This window comes from Pristiophorus japonicus, unplaced genomic scaffold, assembly GCF_044704955.1.
Source record: "Pristiophorus japonicus isolate sPriJap1 unplaced genomic scaffold, sPriJap1.hap1 HAP1_SCAFFOLD_594, whole genome shotgun sequence".
In the NCBI taxonomy this organism is placed as follows: domain Eukaryota; kingdom Metazoa; phylum Chordata; class Chondrichthyes; family Pristiophoridae; genus Pristiophorus; species Pristiophorus japonicus.
Window position 1 is genome coordinate 1 of NW_027254503.1, and position 20194 is coordinate 20194.

At 52.8% G+C, this 20194-nt stretch overlaps 6 non-coding genes across 6 annotated transcripts; all 6 read left to right on the top strand.

Moving 5' to 3' along the window:
* The first annotated feature begins 1132 nt into the window (after window positions 1–1132).
* Window positions 1133–1205, top strand: trnat-agu (transfer RNA threonine (anticodon AGU)). Its single transcript has one exon. It is a non-coding gene; the product is annotated as a tRNA-Thr (tRNA).
* A 4008-nt stretch (window positions 1206–5213) lies between these two features.
* Window positions 5214–5286, top strand: trnai-aau (transfer RNA isoleucine (anticodon AAU)). Its single transcript has one exon. It is a non-coding gene; the product is annotated as a tRNA-Ile (tRNA).
* An 897-nt stretch (window positions 5287–6183) lies between these two features.
* Window positions 6184–6256, top strand: trnat-agu (transfer RNA threonine (anticodon AGU)). The gene has a single exon. It is a non-coding gene; the product is annotated as a tRNA-Thr (tRNA).
* Window positions 6257–6882: 626 nt separating this feature from the next.
* Window positions 6883–6955, top strand: trnat-ugu (transfer RNA threonine (anticodon UGU)). The gene has a single exon. It is a non-coding gene; the product is annotated as a tRNA-Thr (tRNA).
* A 7198-nt stretch (window positions 6956–14153) lies between these two features.
* trnat-ugu (transfer RNA threonine (anticodon UGU)) lies at window positions 14154–14226 on the top strand. Its single transcript has one exon. It is a non-coding gene; the product is annotated as a tRNA-Thr (tRNA).
* Window positions 14227–17493: 3267 nt separating this feature from the next.
* trnat-agu (transfer RNA threonine (anticodon AGU)) lies at window positions 17494–17566 on the top strand. The gene has a single exon. It is a non-coding gene; the product is annotated as a tRNA-Thr (tRNA).
* Window positions 17567–20194: the final 2628 nt, after the last annotated feature.

Consider the following 20194-nt stretch of genomic DNA (forward strand, 5'->3'; position numbering starts at 1 on the left):
GAAGGGGGGGGGGGGGTGTGTGTGGTGTGTGTGTGTGGTGGATAGAGAAAAGGAAAGAGAAAAAGAGAGATGGAAGGAAAAGATAGAGAAAAGGAAAGTGAGAGATAGAAGGAAAAGATAGAGAACACACTCTATTGCCACTCTCTCACTCCTTCCCCTCACTCTCCCCTTCCCTCTCTCTCCACTCGTTCCCCTCACTCTCTACTTCCTTCTCTCTCACTTCTTCCCTTCACTCTCCCCTTCCCGCTCTCTCACTCCTTCCCCTCACTCTCCCCTTCCCTCCCTCTCACTCCTTCCCCTCAATCTCCCCTTCCCTCTCTCTCACTCCTTCCCCTCACTCTCCCCTTCCCTCCCTCTCACTCCTTCCCCTCACTCTCCCCTTCCCTCTCTCTCACTCCTTCCCCTCACTCTCCCCTTCCCTCTCTCTCACTCCTTCCCCTCTCTCTCCCCGTCCCTCTCTCTTCCTCTAGTAGAGCCCCACCTAGTGGACTACCAATGTAATAACAACTACTGACACGCTCCTCTCTCTCTCCATCTCTCTCTCTCTCTCGCCTTCCCCCCTCACTCACTCCTTCCCTCTCCCTGTTCCTTTCCCCCACTTTCTCCCCTTCCCACTCTCCACTCCTCTCTCTCCACTCACTCCTCAATCTCTCCCCTCCCTCTCTCTCTCTCTCTCTCCTTTCCCTTCTGACTTTCCCCTTCCCCCCTCTAACCCCTTCCGGCTCGAGAGACAGTGTGTGACAGAGAGAAAGTGATAGAGAGACAGAGACAGAGACTGAGAAAGAGAGAGAAACAGAGAGAGTGTGTGAGAGAGAGAGAGAGAGACAGAGAGACAGTGATAGAGAGACGGAGAGAGAGACTGAGAAAGAAAGACAGAGAGAGAGACTGAGAAACATACACAGAGACACAGAGAGACTGAGAGAGAAAGAGAGATTGAGCCAGAGTGTGACTGAGTTGCCTTGGGATGTTTTACTACGTGAAAGACCCGATATATCGATGTTGAGAGGCGAATATTGAAGAGACGGAGGCAGGAGTCTGGGGGATGAGACACAATCTGAGGGTTTCACAGACCCCTCCTCATTCTTCAAACACACAGCACTAACTGGGGAATGACCCACAACCCCGGGCAGGTGGTTCCATAGCTCAGGGGTTAGAGCACTGGTCTAGTAAACCAGGGGTCGTGGGTTCAAATCTCACTGGGGTCTACTCACAATTAATTCAGTATTTAAATACAGTGTCAATTAACAACAGGTTAAATTATAAATGTTAAACAGCTCTGAGACTGACCCTGGAATAACAGGCTCCCCTCACAACCTTCTCTCTCTCTGCCTGACATGTTTTACATCTTTTTTACGCTATCTCGCTTTTCCTGTCTCACATTCCTCTCTTCTCTCCCCTCCCTCCTGTATCTCTCTTTTCCCTTTTTTTCAGATTCTTCCATTCTCCCTCTCTCTCCCCTTCCTTTCTCTCTCTCCCCTGTCTCCTCCCTCTCTCCTCTCCCCTTCTCTCTCTCCCCTTCCCGTCCCTCTCTCGCCTTCCATCTCTTTCTCTCCCCTTCCGCTCTCTCCTACTCCCCTCTCTCACTCCTTTCCTTTCTCTCTATCTCTCTCCTTCCCCCTCTCTCTGTCCCCTCCCTCTCTTTCCCCTCCCCCTCTCTCTCTTCCCTTCCGCTCTCTCTTCCTCCCTGTCTCCCCTTCCAACTCTCTCTCACTCCTTCCTACCTCTCTCCCTTTCCCACTATCTCGCTTTCCCCGTCTCTCACTGTGATATATTCACAGAGCACAGCACACACAGCTCCTAACAAGGCAGGCAGCGATCTCGGAATCCTCCGGAAATCTGCCTGGTTATGTTGAATTATTAACTCTGCAGTTGCAGTACACAATATGTCCACATCCACAGTGTGGAGCTACAAACATTACAAGCTTACAGACATTACACTCACTCATTCCCCTCTCTAACCCTCTCCCCTCACTGTCTCTCCTTTTCACTCTCCGCTTCCCTCTCCTTCCTCCCTCTCTTTCGTCCCCTCCCTCCCCTCCCTCCTCTCTCTCTCTCTTTTCCATTTCTTTTCAGATTTCTCCCTTCTGCCTCTCTCTCCCCTTCACCACCCGCTTATTCTCCTTCCCCCCTCTCTTTCCCCTTCCCCTCTCTTTCCCACTCCTTCCCCTCTCTATCTCTCCCCTTCCCCTCCCACTCTTTCACATTCCCAACTTTCTCTTTTCCCTTCCCCTCTCTTTCCCTTTCCTTCTCCTTCCCCACTCTCTCTCTCCCCTTCCCCTCTCTCGCTCTCTACTTCCCCTCTCTCCCCTTCCCTCTCTACTTTCATTCTCTCACTCCTTCTCCTCTCTCTTCTTCCTCCTCTATCTTCCCTCTCTCTCCCCTTCCCCTTCCCTCCCTCCCCTCCTCTCTCTCTCTCTCTCTTTTCCCTTCCTTTTCAGATTCCCCCCTTCTCCCTGGTGTGAATGGTTTTGATCCTGGCCCAATTGCTAGACGGATGTTTCTAATCGCCCTCACCTTACGAAAGTTCTGTACCCGGGGATTATTATTCAGAGTGTAAATGGAATGAGTTACAGACAGGAAAGCCTCGGTGAAACACCGTTACTGATATTTATTAGGTCTAACATACACTGGGTAAAACATGCACTACTAAACGCAATCACTGTCTGTGTGGAGATTAATATCCAGGTTACAAACAACATACACACAGTACGGAACTGAGGACCGGTCCCATGCAGTCATTCCCTTGTTGCTACGGTGGATTCTAACTCCACCCTGAACAACGAATTACCTCATCACACAAGCCCCTTCCCCTGGCTCAACCAAACAAAGCTCCCTCCCCAGAATCGCCCCGAAAAAGCTTCACTTCTGAGAAAGAACCCTGAGCCGTTACACCTCACCTGGGCCACCTCTGGTTACTGGCTTGGGACACCCGCGACCATGTTCACCAGCACACACACAGTCGCTCTCGATCGCTCAGCTCAGCCGTGGGAAGTCACTGCCCTGGAGGTCGTACCCCGTGAGGGGTACGTGGTTCTCAGTCTCAGCGCCTTCTTCTGTCGAACTGTGGCTTCCCCCTCTGGTACGTCTTCTTGTTCCGTCGATCTCGGTGGAGCGAGAGCGAGAGGGAGCACGAGAACGGTGGAAAAGTGACTATCTTTATCGGAGTCGAGCTACCCCTATCTGTCCCACCAAACTTTTGTTTCGAAGCACTCCGCTGCTTAGTCAGTGATGGGCCATCATCAGACCCACGTGTGTTCTGTGATTGGACGAATGGCCCTGAGTCTGGGACATATCTCGCTCGGTGTGTTGGGAAAAAACTGGCTCCTCTTCACCTGGCCAGGCTGTGGGTTCATTGTTCAGCTTCCCGTCTGAGACTGGAGATGGGAAGTGCTTTCGCGTTCGAGTGGCTTTCTAATCTGGTCACTGGCTTCACGTGAACGGGTGCCTCAGGTTCCTGAGCCCCTTTGTCAGTGGCCCCCCCCTTCCTTTTGCTGGGACTGGCGGGTGAACCTTTACATCCTGGGTTTTGTCACAGACAGCCGCCATGTGGTCTCCAGAGTTTTAAACAAACCAGCGTTTTCACGTACCTGCACAGGGAGATCCCATCACAGGGCAAATACCCTCAGAGACAAACCCTACAAAGTCCACGCAATATTCTCGACTGAGTCCATGCTTCAAACAGAGACTTTGCGATCTCTTCACTCTCTCTCCCCTTCCCATCTCTCGCCCTCTCTTTCCCCTCCCCCTCTCTCTCTCCCCTTTCCCTCTCTTTCTCTCCCCTTCCCCCCTCTCCCCTTCCCTCTCTACATTCATTCCCTCTTCACACGTTCCCCTCTCTCTCCTTCCTCCTCTAACTTCCCTCTCTCTTCCCTCCCCCTCTTTCCACTACCCAATCTCTCCCCCTTCTCTCCGCTTACCCCATTGCCGTTTCACTCTCCCTTTCCCTCTCCCTTCCCCTCCGTCCGCTCTCTCGCTTTCTCTTCCCTTTCTTTTCAGATTCTCCACTTCTCCCTCTCTCTCCCCTTCCTTTCTCTCTCTGTCACCTCCCTCTCTCCCCTTCCCCTCTCTCCCCTTCCACTGTCTCTCACTCCTTTCCCCTTTCTCTCCCCTTCCCCTCTCTCTCACTCCTTCCCCCACTCTCTCCCCTTCCCCTCTCTCTCACTCCTTCCCCCTCTCTCTCCCCTCACCCTCTCTCTCACTCCTTCCCCCTCTCTCTCCCCTCCCCCTCTCTCTCACTCCTTCCCCCTCTCTCTCGCTCCTTCCCCCTCTCTCTCACTCCTTCCCCCACTCTCTCCCCTTCCCCTCTCTCTCACTCCTTCCCCTCTCTCTCCCCTCACCCTCTCTCTCACTCCTTCCCCCTCTCTCTCCCCTCCCCCTCTCTCTCACTCGTTCCACCACTCTCTCCCCTTCCCCTCTCTCTCACTCCTTCCCCCTCGCTCTCCCCTTCCCCCCTCTCTCACTTCTTCCCCTATCTCTCTCCCCTCCCCCTCTCTCTCGCTCCTTCCCCCTCTCTCTCACTCCTTACCCCACTCTCTCCCCTTCCCCTCTCTCTTGCTCCTTCCACCACTCTCTCCCCTTCCGCTCTCTCTCACTCCTTCCCCCCTCTCTCTCCCTTTCCCCTCTCTCTCATTCCTTCCGCACTCTCTCACTGCTTCCCCTATCTCTCTCCCCTCCCCTTCTACCTCACTCCTTCCCCCTCTCTCTCACTCCTTCCCCTATCTCTCTCCCCTCCCCCTCTCTCTCACTCCTTCCCCCTCTCTCTCACTCCTTCCCCCACTCTCTCCCCTTCCCCCTCTCTCACTCCTTCCCCCCTCTCTCGCCCCTCACCCTCTCTCTCACTCCTTCCCCCTCTCTCTCCCCTCCCCCTCTCTCTCACTCCTTCCCCCTCTCTCTCACTCCTTCCCCCACTCTCTCCCCTTCCCCCTCTCTCACTCCTTCCCCCCTCTCTCGCCCCTCACCCTCTCTCTCACTCCTTCCCCCTCTCTCTCCCCTCCCCCTCTCTCTCACTGCTTCCCCCTCTCTCTCACTCCTTCGCCGCTCTCTCACTCCTTCTCCCACTCTCCCACTCCTTCCCCCACTTTCTCCCCTTCCCCCACTCTCTCTCCCCTTCCCCTCCCTCTCTCACTCCTTCCCTCTCTCTCTCACTAATTCCACTCTCTCTTTTACCTTCCCCTCTCTTTCCTGCCCCTTCCCCTATCTTTCCCAAAGCAGTTTGCTCCATAGCTCAGGGGTTAGAGCACTGGTCTAATAAACCAGGGGTCGTGTGTTCAAATCTCACTGGGGCCTATTCAAAATTAGTTCTGTATTTAAATTTGCCGTCAATTAACAAGGGTTTTAATTATAAATATTAAAAAGCTCCGAGACCGACCCTGGAACAACAGGTTCTCATCTCTCTCTCTCTCCCTTCCCCATCACGACCCGTTCTACATTTTTTACCCCTCTCTCCCTCTCTCTCTTTCCCTTTCCTCGCTCTCCCCTTCCCCTCTCACTCTCCCTCTTTCCCCTCTCTCTCCTCTCTCCCCTTCCCTCTCTACTTTCATTCTCTCCCCACTCCTTCCCCTTCTCTCCCCTTCCCCTCTCTCCCCTTCCCCTCTCTTCCCTTCCCTCTCTACTTTCATTCTCTCCCCACTCCTTCTCCTCTCTCTCACTCCTTCCCCCTCTCTCTCCCCTTCCCCTCTCTCCCTTTCCCCCTCGAGAGACACACAGAGAGAAAGTGAGAGTGTGTGAGAGAGACAGAGAGAGTGAGAAAGTGTTGTGTGTGCAATAACTCAACAGACAGATTACTGTCAACTCCGAACAGGTGCACACCTGGCTCTACTTTATTAGGGCCCAAAGTGATTACATTACAAGATGGCTGGCCTTTTATACCTAGGCCGTACACGCGTGTGTACAGCCCAATGACCTCCGACAGTGGCCCCACCTGGTGGCTAGTAACCCCAAGCATACATACATGACAGAAAGAGAGAGACAGAGAGACAGAGAGATTGGGACAGAGTGTGACTGAGTTGCCTTGGGATGTTTTACTACGTGAAAGACCCGATATATCGATGTTGAGAGGCGAATATTGAAGAGACGGAGGCAGGAGTCTGGGGGATGAGACACAATCTGAGCGTTTCACTGACCCCTCCTCATTCTTCAAACACACAGCACTAACTGGGGAATGACCCACAGCCCAGGGCAGGTGGTTCCATAGCTCAGGGGTTAGAGCACTGGTCTAGTAAACCAGGGGTCGTGGGTTGAAATCTCACTGGGGCCTTTTCTAAATTAGTTCAGTATTTAAATACAGTGTCAATTAACAAGGGCTTTAATTATAAATATTAACAACTCTGAGACTGACCCTCAAACAACAGGCCTCTGTCTTGCTTACACTCTCTCTGCTTTCCAGGTCACGATCCGCTCTGCATTTTTTTTTCCTGCAATCTCACTTTCTCCTTCTCTCACTCTTTCCCCTCTCTCTCCCCTTTCCCTCTCTCTCCCCTCTCTCTCACTCTTTTTCCTTTCTTTTCAGATTCTCCTCTGCTCCCTCCCTCTCTCTTCCCTTCCTTTCTCTCTCCCCTGCCTCCTCCCTCTCTCGACTTCCCATCTCTCTCCCCTCCCCCTCTCGCTCTCCCCCGTTCCGCTCTCTCCCATTCCCCTCTGGCTGACTCCTTCCCCCTCTCTCTCCCATTCCCTCTCCCACTCATTCCCCTCTCTCCCTCCTTTTACAACTTCCAAGCACTAATCTCTCTCACAGAGCCGACACCGACACGATGGGCCGAATGGCCCTCCTTGTGTGCTGTAAGATTCTGTCAATGTTCAGGGATGAATCACCGAGAATGATTATTCGGGCCCCACCTCCTTGTTAACAATAGTAAGATGCAAACAGGAGCTGGTGTTACAGGTGGCTCCATAGCTCAGGGGTTAGAGCACTGGTCTTGTAAACCAGGGGTCGTGGGTTCAAATCTCACTGGGGCTTACTCAATTTTGGCTTCTGTTACTGAATTGACCGTCAATCGGCGACAGGCCGACACCATCAACAGGAACCACTCACTCCGCACTTTATAATCTGCCCACAGTACTTTCACTTCCCACCCCCAGTCTGTATCCCACCTTTTCCACATCCAGTCTCAGAGACACCGATATATCATCAACTCATAGAAACTTACAGCAGGGAAGGAGACCATTTCGGCCCATCGTGTCTGCACCAGCCGACCAAGAGCTATCTGCTGGGCAGGGCCACATAGTCCGCATGTCCCAGACACGAGACTCCCAAAGCAAGCGCTCGACTCGGAACTCCTTCACGGCAAGCGATCCAAAGGTGGGCAGAGGAAACGTTACAAGGGACACCCCTCAAAGCCTCCCTGATAAAGTGCAACATCCCCACCGACACCTGGGAGACCCTGGGCCAAAGACCAGTCTGCCCGGAGTGGAGGAAGTGCATCTGGGAGGGCGCTGAGCACCTCGAGTCTCGTCGCCGAGAGCGTGCAGAAACCAAGCGCAGGCAGCGGAAGGAGCGTGCGGCAAACCAGTCCCACCCTCCCCTTCCCTCAACGTCTATCTGTCCCACCTGTGACAGGGACTGTGGTTCCCCTATTGGACTGTTCAGTCACCTAAGGACTCATGTTAAGAGTGGAAGCAAGTCTTCCTCGATTCCAAGGGACTGCCTATGATGATGATATGATCCCAGCCTGATCCCACTTTCCAGCTCTCGGTGCGTAGCCTTGTAGCTTACGGCACTTCAAGTGCACATCCAAGTACCTTTTAAATGTGGTGAGGGTTTCTGCCTCTACCACCCTTTCAGGCCGTGAGTTCCAGACCCCCACCACCCTCTGGGTGAAGGAATAGAGGTCTCCCCTCAACCTCCTCTGTTCCAAAGAAAACAACCCCAGCCGATCCAATCTTCCCTCGTCGCTAAAATTCTCCAGTCCGGCAACATCCTGGTAAATCTCCTCTGCACCCTCTCCAGTGCAATCACATCCTTCCTGCGATATCCTGACATTTCCCAGTTCCTGCCTTCGCTGGTTTATGCTCAAGATGCGGCAATGGACACAAGATGATCCAGTTGGGATTTTCCACAAATAATGAATCCCACGGCCACATCTGTTTGACCCTCGGAGGGCACTCTGTAAATTCACCAAATTTATTAAATGCCCGCCCTGTGGTTACGCTCGAACTGTACACAACACTGGTTAGGCCACAGCTGGAGTACTGCGTGCAGTTCTGGTCACCACATTACAGGAAGGATGTGATTGCACTGGAGAGGGTGCAGAGGAGATTTACCAGGATGTTGCCGGGACTGGAAAACTTTAGCCATGAGGAAAGATTGGATCGGCTGGGTTTGTTTTCCTGGGAACAGAGGAGGCTGAGGGGAGATTTAATTGAGGTGTATAAAATTATGAGGGGCCTGGATAGAGTGGATAGGAAGGACCTATTTCCCCTTAGCAGAGAGGGTCAATAACCAGGGGGCATAGATTTAAAGTAATTGGGGGGAGGTTTAGAGGGGATTTGAGGGGAAATGTCTTCACCCAGAGGATGGTGGGGGTCTGGAACTCACGGCCTGAAAGGGTGGTAGAGGCAGAAACCCTCACCACATTTAAAAGTACTTGGATGTACACTTGAAGTGTCGTAAGCTACAGGGCTACGGACCGAGAGCTGGAAAGTGGGATTAGGCTGGGTAGCTCTTGGTCGGCCGGTACGGACACGATGGGCCGGAATGGCCTCCTTCCATGCTGTAAATGCTGTATGGTTCTCTGATTCTCTCTCTCACTCCTTCCCACATTCTACCAATCGTAAACTAGAGGTGATCCAAAACTCGGCTGCCCCATGACCTAACTTGCACCAAGTCTCACTCACCCATCACCCCCTGTGCTGACTGACCCGTGTCCTAACTCACACCCAGTCCCGCTCACCCATCACCCCCTGTGCTCACTGCTCCGTGTCCTAACTCACACCGAGTCCCGCTCACCCATCACCCCCTGTGCTCGTTGCCCCGTGTCCTAACTCGCACCGAGTCTCACTCACCCATCACCCACTGTGCTCACTGCCCCTGTGTCCTAACTCGCACCGAGTCCCACTCACCCATCACCCCCTGTGCTCACTGCCCCCGTGTCCTAACTCGCACCAAGTCCCACTCACCCATCACCCCTGTGCTCACTGCCCCGTGTCCTAACTCGCACCGAGCCCCACTCACCCATCAGCCCTTGTGCTCGCTGCCCAGTGTCCTAACTCGCACCGAGTCCCACTCACCCATCACCCACTGTGCACGCTGCCCCGTGTCCTAACTCGCACCGGGTCCCGCTCACCCATCACCCCCTGTGCTCGCTGCCCCGTGTCCTAACTCGCACCGAGTCCCGCTCACCCATCACCTCCTGTGCTCACTGCCCCCGTGTCCTCACTCTCACCGAGACCCGCTCACCCATCTCCCCCTGTGCTCACTGTCCTACATTGACTCCCGGTAAAGCAACCTCTCGATTTCAAAATTCTCATCCTTCTTTAAAATCTCTCCATGGCCCCTCACAACTCCCTATCTATGTAATCTCCTCCGGCCCCACAACCCTCCCTATCTCTGTAACCTCCTCCAGCCCCTACACCCCTCCCTATCTCTAACCTCCTCCAGCATCTACACCCCTCGAGATGTCTGCACTCCTCTAATTCTGCCCTCCTGACCATCCCTGATTATAATCACTCCACCATCGGTGGCCGGGCCTTCTGTTGCCTGGGCCCCAAGCTCTGGAACTCCCTCCCTAAACCTCTCAACCTCTCTCCCCCTCTTTCCTCCTTCAAGACGCTCCTTAAAACCGACCTCTTCACCTGCCCTAATATCTCATTTTGTGGCTCGGTGTCAAATTTTTATCCCATAATCCTCCTGTGGAGCACCTTGGGACGTTTCACTACGTTAAAGGCGCTATATAAATATACATTATTGTTGGTGTTCCCTCTGTCTCTCCTCTTCCCCGTCTCTCTCTCACTCCTTCCCCTCACTCTCCCCTTCCCTCTCTCTCACTCCTTCCCCTCACTCTCCGCTTCCCTCACTCTCACTCCTTCACCTCACTCTCCTCTTCCCTCTCTCTCATTCCTTCCCCTCACTCTCTCCTTTCCGCTCTCTCACTCCTTCCCCTCACTCTCCCCTTCCCTCTCTCTCCCTCCTTCCCCACACTCTCCCCTTCTCTCTCTCTCACTCCTTCCCCTCACTCTCCCCTTCTCTGTCTCTCATTCCTTCCCCTCACTCTCTCCTTCCCTCTCTCTTGCTCCTTCCCCTCACTCTCCCCTTCCCTCTCTCTCCCTCCTTCCCCTCACTCTCCCCTTCACTCTCTCTCACTCCTTCCCCTCACTCTCCCCTTCCCTCTCTCTCATTCCTTCCCCTCACTCTCCCCTTCCCTCTCTCTCACTCCTTTCCCTCACTCTCCCCTTCCCTCTCTCTCACTCCTTCCCCTCACTCTCCCCTTCCCTCTCTCTCAATCCTTCCCCTCACTCTCCCCTTCCCTCTCTCTCACTCCTTCCCCTCACTCTCCCCTTCCCTCTCTCTCAATCCTTCCCCTCACTCTCCCCTTCCCTCTCTCTCACTCCTTCCCCTCACTCTCTCCTTCCCTCTCTCTGTCCCTTTCCCCCCTCTTTCTCCACTTCCCCACTCTCCGCTCCTCTCTCTCCACTCACTCCTCAATCTCTCTCCTCCCCCTCTCTCTCTCTCTCTCCTTTCCCTTCTCACTTTCCCCTTCCCCCTCTCCAACCTGTTCCGGCTCGAGAGACAGTGAGTGACAGAGAGCCAGAGACAGAGAGACAGAGAGAGAGAGGCAGAGTGTGACTGAGTTGCCTTGGGATGTTTTACTACGTGAAAGACCCGATATATCGATGTTGAGAGGCGAATATTGAAGAGACGGAGGCAGGAGTCTGGGGGATGAGACACAATCTGAGCGTTTCACTGACCCCCTCCTCATTCTTCAAACACACAGCACTAACTGGGGAATGACCCACAGCCCAGGGCAGGTGGTTCCATAGCTCAGGGGTTAGAGCACTGGTCTCGTAAACCAAGGGTTGTGGGTTCAAATTTCACTGGGGCCTACTCAAAATTAGTTCAGTATTTAAGTTAGCAAGGGCTTTAATTGTAAATATGGTCAAATACTTTATTAAGATGGAGAATGACAGAAGTAATTCAGAAATGAGGGGCCTGAAGTTCAAGAAAGGTAACTTTGATGGTATTAGACTAGAATAGACTGGCCAGTGATCCTGAAAGGGTTGATGTTGGATTGACAATGGCAAACATTTAAAGATCACATGGATGAACTCCAACAATTGTACATCCCTGTCTGGAGTAAAAATAAAACGGGGAAGGTGGCTCAACCGTGGCTAACAAGGGAAGGATAGTGTTAAATCCAAGGAAGAGGCATATAAATTGGCCAGAAAAAGCAGCAAACCTGAGGACTGTGGGAGTATTTTGTAACACAGCAGAGGAGGACAAAGGGTTTAACCAGGAAGTGGGGGGAAATAGAGTATGAGAGGAAACTTGCAGGCTTCTAAAAGAATTAGTGACGACAAACATAGATCCCTTGCAGTCAGATTCAGGTGAATTTATAATGGGGAACAAAGAAATGGCGGACCAGTTAAACAAATACTTTGGTTCTGTCTTCACGAAGGAAGACACAAATAAGTTTCCGGAAGTACTCGGGGACTGCGGGGTCCAGTGAGAAGGGGGAACTGAAGGATATCCTTATTAGGTGGGAACTTGTGTTCGGCAAATTGATGGGATTGAAGGCAGATAAATCCCCGGGGCCTGATAGCCTGCATCCCAGAGTCCTTAAGGAAGTGGCTCTCAAAATAGTGGATGCATTGGTGATAATTTTCCAACAGTCTATTGACTCTGGATCAGTTCCTATGGACTGGAGGGTAACTAATGTTATGCCGCTGTTTAAAAAAGGAGGGAGAGAGAAAGCGGGTAATTATAGACCGGTTAGCCTGACATCGGTAGTGGGGAAAATGATGGAATCAATTATTAAACATGAAAAAGCAGCACATTTGGAAAGCAGTGACAGGATCGGTCCAAGTCAGCATGGATTTATGAAAGGGAAATCATGCTAGACAAATCTTCTGGAATTTTTTGAGGATGTAACTAGTAGAGTGGACAAGGGAGAACCAGTGGATGTGGTGTATTTGGACTTTCAAAAGGCTTTTGACAAGGTTCCACACAAGAGATTAGTGTGCAAAATTAAAGCACATGGTATTGGGGGTAATGTATTGACGTGGATAGAGAACTGGTTGGCAGACAGGAAGCAAAGAATCGGGATAAACGGGTCGTTTTCAGAATGGGAGGCAGTGACTAGTGGAGTGCCGCAGGGCTCAGTGTTGGGACCCCAGCTATTTACAATATACATTAATGGTTTGGATGAGGGAATTGAGTGTAATATCTCCAAGTTTGCAGATGACACTAAACTGGGTGGCGGTGTGAGCTGTGAGGAGGACACTAAGAGGCTGCAGGGTGACTTGGACAGGTTAGGTGAGTGGACAAATGCATGGCAGATGCAGTATAATGTGAATAAATATGAGGTTATCCACTTTGGTGGCAAAAACATGAAGGCGAATATTATCTGAATGGCGGCAGATTAGGAAAAGGGGAGGTGCAACGAGACCTGGGTGTCATGATACATCAGTCATTGAAGGTTGGCATGCAGGTACAGCAGGTGGTGAAGAAGGCAAATGGTATGTTGGCCTTCATAGCGAGAGGATTTGAGTATAGGAGCAGGGAGGTCTTACTGCAGTTGTACAGGGCCTTGGTGAGGCCTCACCTGGAATATTGTGTTCAGTTTTGGTCTCCTAGCCTGAGGAAGGACGTTCTTGCTATTGAGGGAGTGCAGCGAAGGTTCACCAGACTGATTCCCGGGATGGCCGGACTGTCATATGAGGAGAGACTGGAGCAACTGGGCCTTTATTCAGTGGAGTTTAGAAGGATGAGAGGGGATCTCATAGAAACATATAAAATTCTAACAGGTCTGGACAGGTTAGATGCAGGAAGAATGTTCCCGATGTTGGGGAAGTCCAGAACCAGGGGACACAGTCTAAGGATAAGGGGTAAGCCATTTAGGACCGAGATGAGGAGAAACTTCTTCACTCAGAGAGTTGTTAACCTGTGGAATTCCCTGCCGCAGAGAGTTGTTGATTCCAGTTCATTGGATATATTCAAGAGGGAGTTAGATATGGCCCTTACGGCTGAAGGGATCAAGGGGTATGGAGAGAAAGCAGGAATGGGGTACTGAGGGAATGATCAGTCATGATCATATTGAATGGTGGTGCAGGCTCGAAGGGCTGAATGGCCTGCTCCTGCACCTATTTTCTGTGTTTCTATATTCCTATGTAAGACAGAACCAAAGTATTTGTTCAATTGATCTGCCATTTCTTTGTTCCCCATTACAAATTCACCTGATTCTGACTGCAAGGGACCTACATTTGTCTTCACTAATTGTTTTCTCTTCACATATCTATAGAAGCTTTTGCAGTCAGTTTTTATGTTCCCTGCAAGCTTACTCTCATACTTTACTTACCCCGTCCTAATTAAACCCTTAGTCCTCCTCTGCTGAATTCTAAATAACAGACTCCCCTCACACCCTTCCCCCTCTCCTCTTCTCGTCTCTCTGACACTCTCAATCCCCTTCCAAATCTCTCTCTCCCTTCTCCATCATGTCCCGTTCTACATCATTTTACCCCCTCTGCCTTTCCCGCTATCTCACTTTCCACATCTGTCATTCATTCCCTTCTCCCCCTTTCCCCCTCCCTCACCTCACCCTCTCTCCTTCCCCCTCTCTCTCTTCCCCCTCTCTCCTTTCATTCTCTCCCCACTCCTTCCTCTCTCTCCTTTCTCCTCTATCTTCCCTCTCTCTCTCCGCTCCCTCTCTCTCTTTCCCCGCCCGCTCTTTCCCCGACCCAGTCTCTCCCCACTCTCTCCCCTTCCCCTCTGCCCTTTCACTCTCCTCTCTCTTTTCCCTTTCTTTTCCCTTTCTTTTCAGATTCTCCCCTTCTCCCTCTCTCTCCCCTTCCTTTCTCTTTCACCTGACTCCCCTCTTTCTCCCCTCCACCTCTCTCTCACTCCTTCCACTCTCTCCCCTTCCCCCTCTATCTCACTCCTTCCACTCTCTCTTTTCCTTTCCCCTCTCTTTTCTGCTCCTTCCCCTGTTTTTCCCAGAGCAGTTGGCTCCATAGCTCAGGGGTTAGAGCACTGGTCTTGTAAACCAGGGGTTCTGAATTCAAATCTCACTGGGGCCGACTCAAAATCAGTTCAATATTTAAATTCAATGTCAATTAATAAGTGTTTTAAACATAAATATTAAACAGCTCCGAGACCGACCCTGCAGCAATCGTCTCCTCTTGTCTCCAGTAATCTCTCTCTCCCTTCCCATTCTGCATCTTTTTCCTGCTGAAAAACTTTCCCCGTCTTTCACACACTCCACTCTCCCCCGCTCACCCTCTCTCCTTCCCCCTGTCTCTCCCCTTCCCCTCTCTCCCCCCATCCTTTCACTCTCTCTCTCTCCGTCCCCCCTCTCTATCCCCTCGCCCCTCTATCTCTCTCCCATTCCCTGCTCTCTTTCCCCTTCACATCTCTTTCCCACTCCTCCACTCTCGCTCTCCCATTCCCCTCCCACATTCACCTTCCTGCCTCTCTCTCGCTCTCCACTTCCCCTCTCTCCCCTTCTCTCTCACTTTCATTCACCCCCCACTCCTTCCCTCTCTCTCCCCTCCCACTCATTCCCCGACCACCCTCTCTCCCCTTCCCCCTCTGCCTTTTCACTCTCCCTTTCCCTCTCCCCTCCCCTCTCTCTCCTCCCCGACCTCCTCCGTCTCTCTCGTTTCCATTTCTTTTCACATTCTCCCCTTCTCCCTCTCTTTCCCGTTCCCATCTCTCCTCTCCCCTTCTCTCTCTCCCCTTCCCTTCTCTCTCTTCCTCCATGTCTCCCCTTCCCCCTCCCTCTCATTCCTTCTACCTCTCTCTCACTTCTTTCACTCTCTCTCTCCGCTCCCCCCTCTCTCTACCCTTCCACTCTCTCTCTCACTCCTTCCCCCTCTTTTTCCCTTTCCCCCCTCTTTCCCCTGCCACACCGCTCCCTTCACCCCCTCTCTCTCCCCTTCCCGCTCTCTTCATCCCTGTCTCCATTCCCTCTCTGTCCCCATCCGTCTCTCACTCCTCCCCTCTCTTCCCCTCCCCCTCTTTCCCCTCTCCCCTCTCTCCCTCCCTTCCACACTCTCTCTCTCTCCCCTTCTGCTCCCTCTCTCTCCCCTTCCCTCCCTCCCTCTCTCTCTCCCCTCCCTCTCTCTCTCCCCTTCCCCCTCTCTCTCACTCCTTCCACTCTCTCTTTCCCTTCCCCTCTCTTTCCTGCTCCTTCCCCTGTCTCCATAGCTCAGGGGTTCGAACACTGGTCTCGTAAACCAGCGGTCGTTAGTTCAAATCTCACTGGGGCCTACTTGAAATTAGTTCAGTATTTAAATTCGCTGTCAATTAACAAGTGTTCTAATTATAAATATTAAACAGCTCTGAGACTGACCCTGGAATAATAGGCTACTCTCTCCCCTTCCAAATCTCTCTCTGTCTTCCCCATCATGACCCGTTCGACATCTTATTTCTGGCTTTCCGCTCTCTCCACTTCCCTCTCTAATTACATTCTCTCTCTCCTTCCCCCTCTCTAATGACATTCTCTCACTCCTTCCTCCTCGATCTTCTCTCTCCCTTTCCGCTCTCTCCACTTCCCTCTCTAATTACATTCTCTCACTCCTTCCTCCTCCAGCTTCCCCCTCGAGAGATGGCGAGTGAGAGATTGAGGCAGAGTGTGACTGAGTTGCCTTGGGATGTTTTACTACGTGAAAGGCCCGATATTCGTTGGAATTCAGAAGAATGAGAGGTGATCTTATCGAAATGTTTCAGATTATGAGGGGGCTTGACAAGGTGGATGCAGAGAGGATGTTTCCACTGATGGGGGAGACTAGAACTAGGGGGCATGATCTTAGAATAAGGGGCCGCCCATTTAAAACTGAGATGAGGAGAAATTTCTTCTCTCAGAGGGTTGTAAATCTGTGGAATTCGCTGCCTCAGAGAGCTGTGGAAGCCGGGACATTGAATAAATTTAAGACAGAGATAGACAGTTCCTTAACCGATAAGGGGATAAGGGGGCGGGCAGGGAAGTGGAGCTGAGTCTATGATCGGTTCAGCCATGATCGTATTAAATGGCGGAGCAGACTCGAGGGGCCGTATGGCCTACTCCTGCTCCTATTTCTTATGTTGCCCTCTCTCTCCCCTTCCCCTCCCTCTCTTTTCCCTTTCCCCCTCTCTCTCACTACACTTCTGCTCTCTCCCCTTCCCCACTCCTTCTCACTCGTTCCCCTCTCTCTTCCCCTCGCTCTCTTTCCCACTCCTTCCCGTCTCTCTCACCCGCTTCCCCTCTCTCTTCCACCCTCTCTCCCCTTCCCCTTATTTCTCTCTCCCCTTGCAGTCTCTCTCTCCCTTCCCCTTCACGACCTGTTCTTAATCTTGTTACCCCTCTCTCACTTTCCCGCTATCTCACTTACCCCGTCTCTCACTCATTCCCCTCTTCCCCCTTCACCCTCCCTCGCCCCACCTTCTTCCCTTCCCTCCTCTCACTCCTTCCCCCTCTCTCACTCCGTCCCCCTCTCTCCCCTCCACCTCTGCCATTTCTCTCTCCCTCCCCTCTCTTTCCTCCCCTCCCTCCTCTCTCTCTTTCCTTTCTTTTCAGATTCTCCCCTTCTCCCTCTCTCTCCCCTTCCTTTCTCTCTCCCTACCTCCTCCTTCTCTCCTCATCCCCTCTCTCCCCTTCCCCTCTCTCTCACACCTTCCCCCTCTTTCTCACTCCTTCCACCTCTCTCTCACTCATTCCCTCTCTCTCCCCTTCCCTCTCACTTTCCCCTTCCCCTCTCTCTCTCCCCTTCCCTCTCTCTATCCCCTTCCCTCTCTCTTCCTCTAATAGAGCCCCACCTAGTGGACTATCGATGTAATAACAACTACTGACACGCTCCGCTCTCTCTCCATCTCCCTCTCTCCCTCTCTCCGCTTCCCCCGCTCACTCACTCCTTCCCTCACGCTGTCCCTTTCGCCCGCTTTCTCCCCTTCCCACTCTCCGCTCCTCTCTCTCCACTCAATCCTCAATCTCTCTCCTCCCTCTCTCTCTCTCTCTCTCCCTTCCCTTCTGACTTTCCCCTTCCCCCTCTCTAACATTTCCGGCTCGAGAGACAGTGAGCGACAGAGAGAAAGTGAGAGAGAGACAGAGGGAGAGAGAGACAGAGGGAGAGAGAGAAAGAGATTGAGAGACAGAGAGATTGGGGCAGAGTGTGACTGAGTTGCCTTGGGATGTTTTACTACGTGAAAGACCCGATATATCGATGTTGAGAGGCGAATATTGAAGAGAGGGAGGCAGGAGTCTCCCCTGCCTCCTCCCTCTCTCTCTTTCCGATCTCTCTCCCCTTCCCCCTCTCTCTCACTCCTTCCCCTCACTTTCCTGCTCCTTCCCCTGAGTTCCCAGAGCAGGTGGCTCCATAGCTCAGGGGTTAGAGCACTGGTCGAGTAAACCAGGGGTCATGGGTTCAAATCTCACTGGGGCCTACTCAAAATTAGCTCAGTATTTAAATTCGCTGTCAATTAACAAGGGCTTTAATTATAAATATTAAACAGCTCCAAGACCTTCCCTGGAACAACAGGGTCCCCCCTCTCTCCTCCTTCTTGTGTCTCTGACTCTCCCTTCCTCATCACGAACCGTTCTACACCTTTTTATCGCTTTCCCGTCTCTCACTCATTCCCTTCTCCCCCTTTCCCCCTCCCTCGCCTCACCCTCTTCCGCTATCCACTCTCTCACCCCCTCTCTCCGCTCACTCTGTCTCTTTCGCCAACCCAGTCTCTCCACCCTCTCTCCCCTTCCCCTCACCTTTTCACTCTCCACTTCCCTCCCTCCCCTCCCTCCCCTCCTTCCTCTCTTTTCCCTTTCTTTTCAGAGTCTCCCGTTCTCCCTCTCTCTCCCCTTCCTTTCTCTCTCCCTTGCCTCCTCCCTCTCTTGCCTTCCCATCTCTCTCCCCTTCCCCCCTCTCCCCTTCCCCTCTCTCCCCTTCCATCACTTACTCTCCCCTTCCGCTCTCATCCATTATCCTCTCTCACTCACTCCATCGCCATCCTCCCCTCTCCCTCTATTTCCCCTTCCCCCTCTCTCTCACTCCTGCCACTCTCTCTTTTCCCTTCCCCTCTCTTTCCTGCTCCTTACCCTGCGTTTCCCAAAACAGGTGGTTCCATAGCTCAGGGGTTAGAGCTCTGGTCTAGTAAATCAGGGCCGTGGGTTCAAATTTCACTGGGGCCTACTCAAAATTAGCTCAATATTTAAATTCACCGTCAATTAACAAGGGCTTTAATTATAAATATTAAATTGCTCTGATACCGACCCTGGAACAACAGGTTGTCATCTCCATTACACTTTCTCTCCATCCAAATCTCTCTCTGCCGACCCCCATTCTGCATCTTTTACCCCCTTTCCCGCTATCTCGCTTTGCCCGTCTCCCCCCTCCCTTGCCACACCCACTCTCTATCCTTTCCAGTCTCTCTCTCTCCCCCTTCCGCTCCCCACCTCTCATTACCCTTCCCCCTGTCTCTCAATTCTTCCCACATTCTACCCCAATATAAACTAGAGGTGATCCAAAACTCGACTGACCCCGTGTCCTAACTCGCACCAAGTCCCGCTCACCCATCACCCGCTGTGCTCACTGCCCCGTCTCCTAACTCACACCCAGTCCCGCTCACCGATCACCCTCCGTGCTCCCTGCCCCGTGTCCTAACTCACACCAAGTCCCGCTCACCCATCACCCCCTGTGCTCGCTGCCCCGTGTCCGAACTCGCACCGAGTCCCGCTCACCCATCATCCCCTGTGCTCACTGCCCCATGTCCTAACTCGCACCGAGTCCCGCTCACCCATCACCCCCTGTGCTCACTGCCCCGTGTCCTAACTCGCACCGAGTCCCGCGCACCCATCACCCACTGTGCTCACTGCCCCGTGTCCTAACTCGCACCGAGTCCCGCTCACCCATCACCCCCTGTGCTCACTGCCCCGTGTCCTAACTCGCACCGAGTCCCGGTCACCCATCACCCCCTGTGCTTACTGCCCCATGTCCTAACTCGCACCGAGTCCCGCTCACCCATCACCGTCTGTGCTCTCTGCCCCCTGTCCTAACTCGCACCGAGTCCCGCTCACCCATCACCCACTGTGCTCACTGCCCCGTGTCCTAACTCGCACCGAGTCCCGCTCACCCATCACCCCCTGTGCTCACTGCCCCATGTCCTAACTCACACCGAGTCCCACTCACCCATCACCCCCTGTACTCTCTGCCCTACATTGGCTCCCGGTTAAGCAACGCCTCGATTTCAAAATTCTCATCCTTGTTTACAAATCCCTCCATGACGCTCGCGCCTCCCTATCTCTGTAACTTCCTCCAGCACTACACCCCTCCCTATCTCTGTTACCTCCTCCAGCGTCTACACCCCTCCATATCTCTATAACCTCCTCCAACACCTACACCCCTCCCTATCTCTGTAACTTCCTCCAGCACTACACCCCTCCCTATCTCTGTAACTTCCTCCAGCACTACACCCCTCCCTATCTCTGTTACCTCCTCCAGCGTCTACACCCCTCCCTATCTCTATAACCTCCTCCAACACCTACACCCCTCCCTATCTCTGTAACCTCCTCCAGCCACTACACCCCTCCCTATCTCTGTAACCTCCTCCAGCCCCTACACCCCTCCCTATCTCTGGAACCTCCTTCAGCCCCTACACCCCTCCCTATCTCTGGAACCTCCTCCAGCACCTACACCCCTCCCTATCTCTGTAACCTCCTCCAGCCCCTACACCCCTCCCTATATCTGTAACCTCCTCCAGCCCCTACACCCCTCCCTATCTCTGTAACCTCCTCCAGCCCCTACACCCCTCCCTATCTCTGTAACCTCCTCCAGCACATACACCCCTCCCTATCTCTGTAACCTCCACCAGCCCCTACACCCCTCCCTATCTCTGTAACCTCCACCAGCACCTACACCCCTCCCTATCTCTGTAACCTCCTCCAGCACCTACACCCCTCCCTATCTCTGTAAACTCCTCCAGCCCCTACACCCCTCCCTTTCTCTGTAATCTCCTCCAGCCCCTACACCCCTCCCTATCTCTGTAACCTCCTCCAGCCCCACAACCCTCCCGATCTCT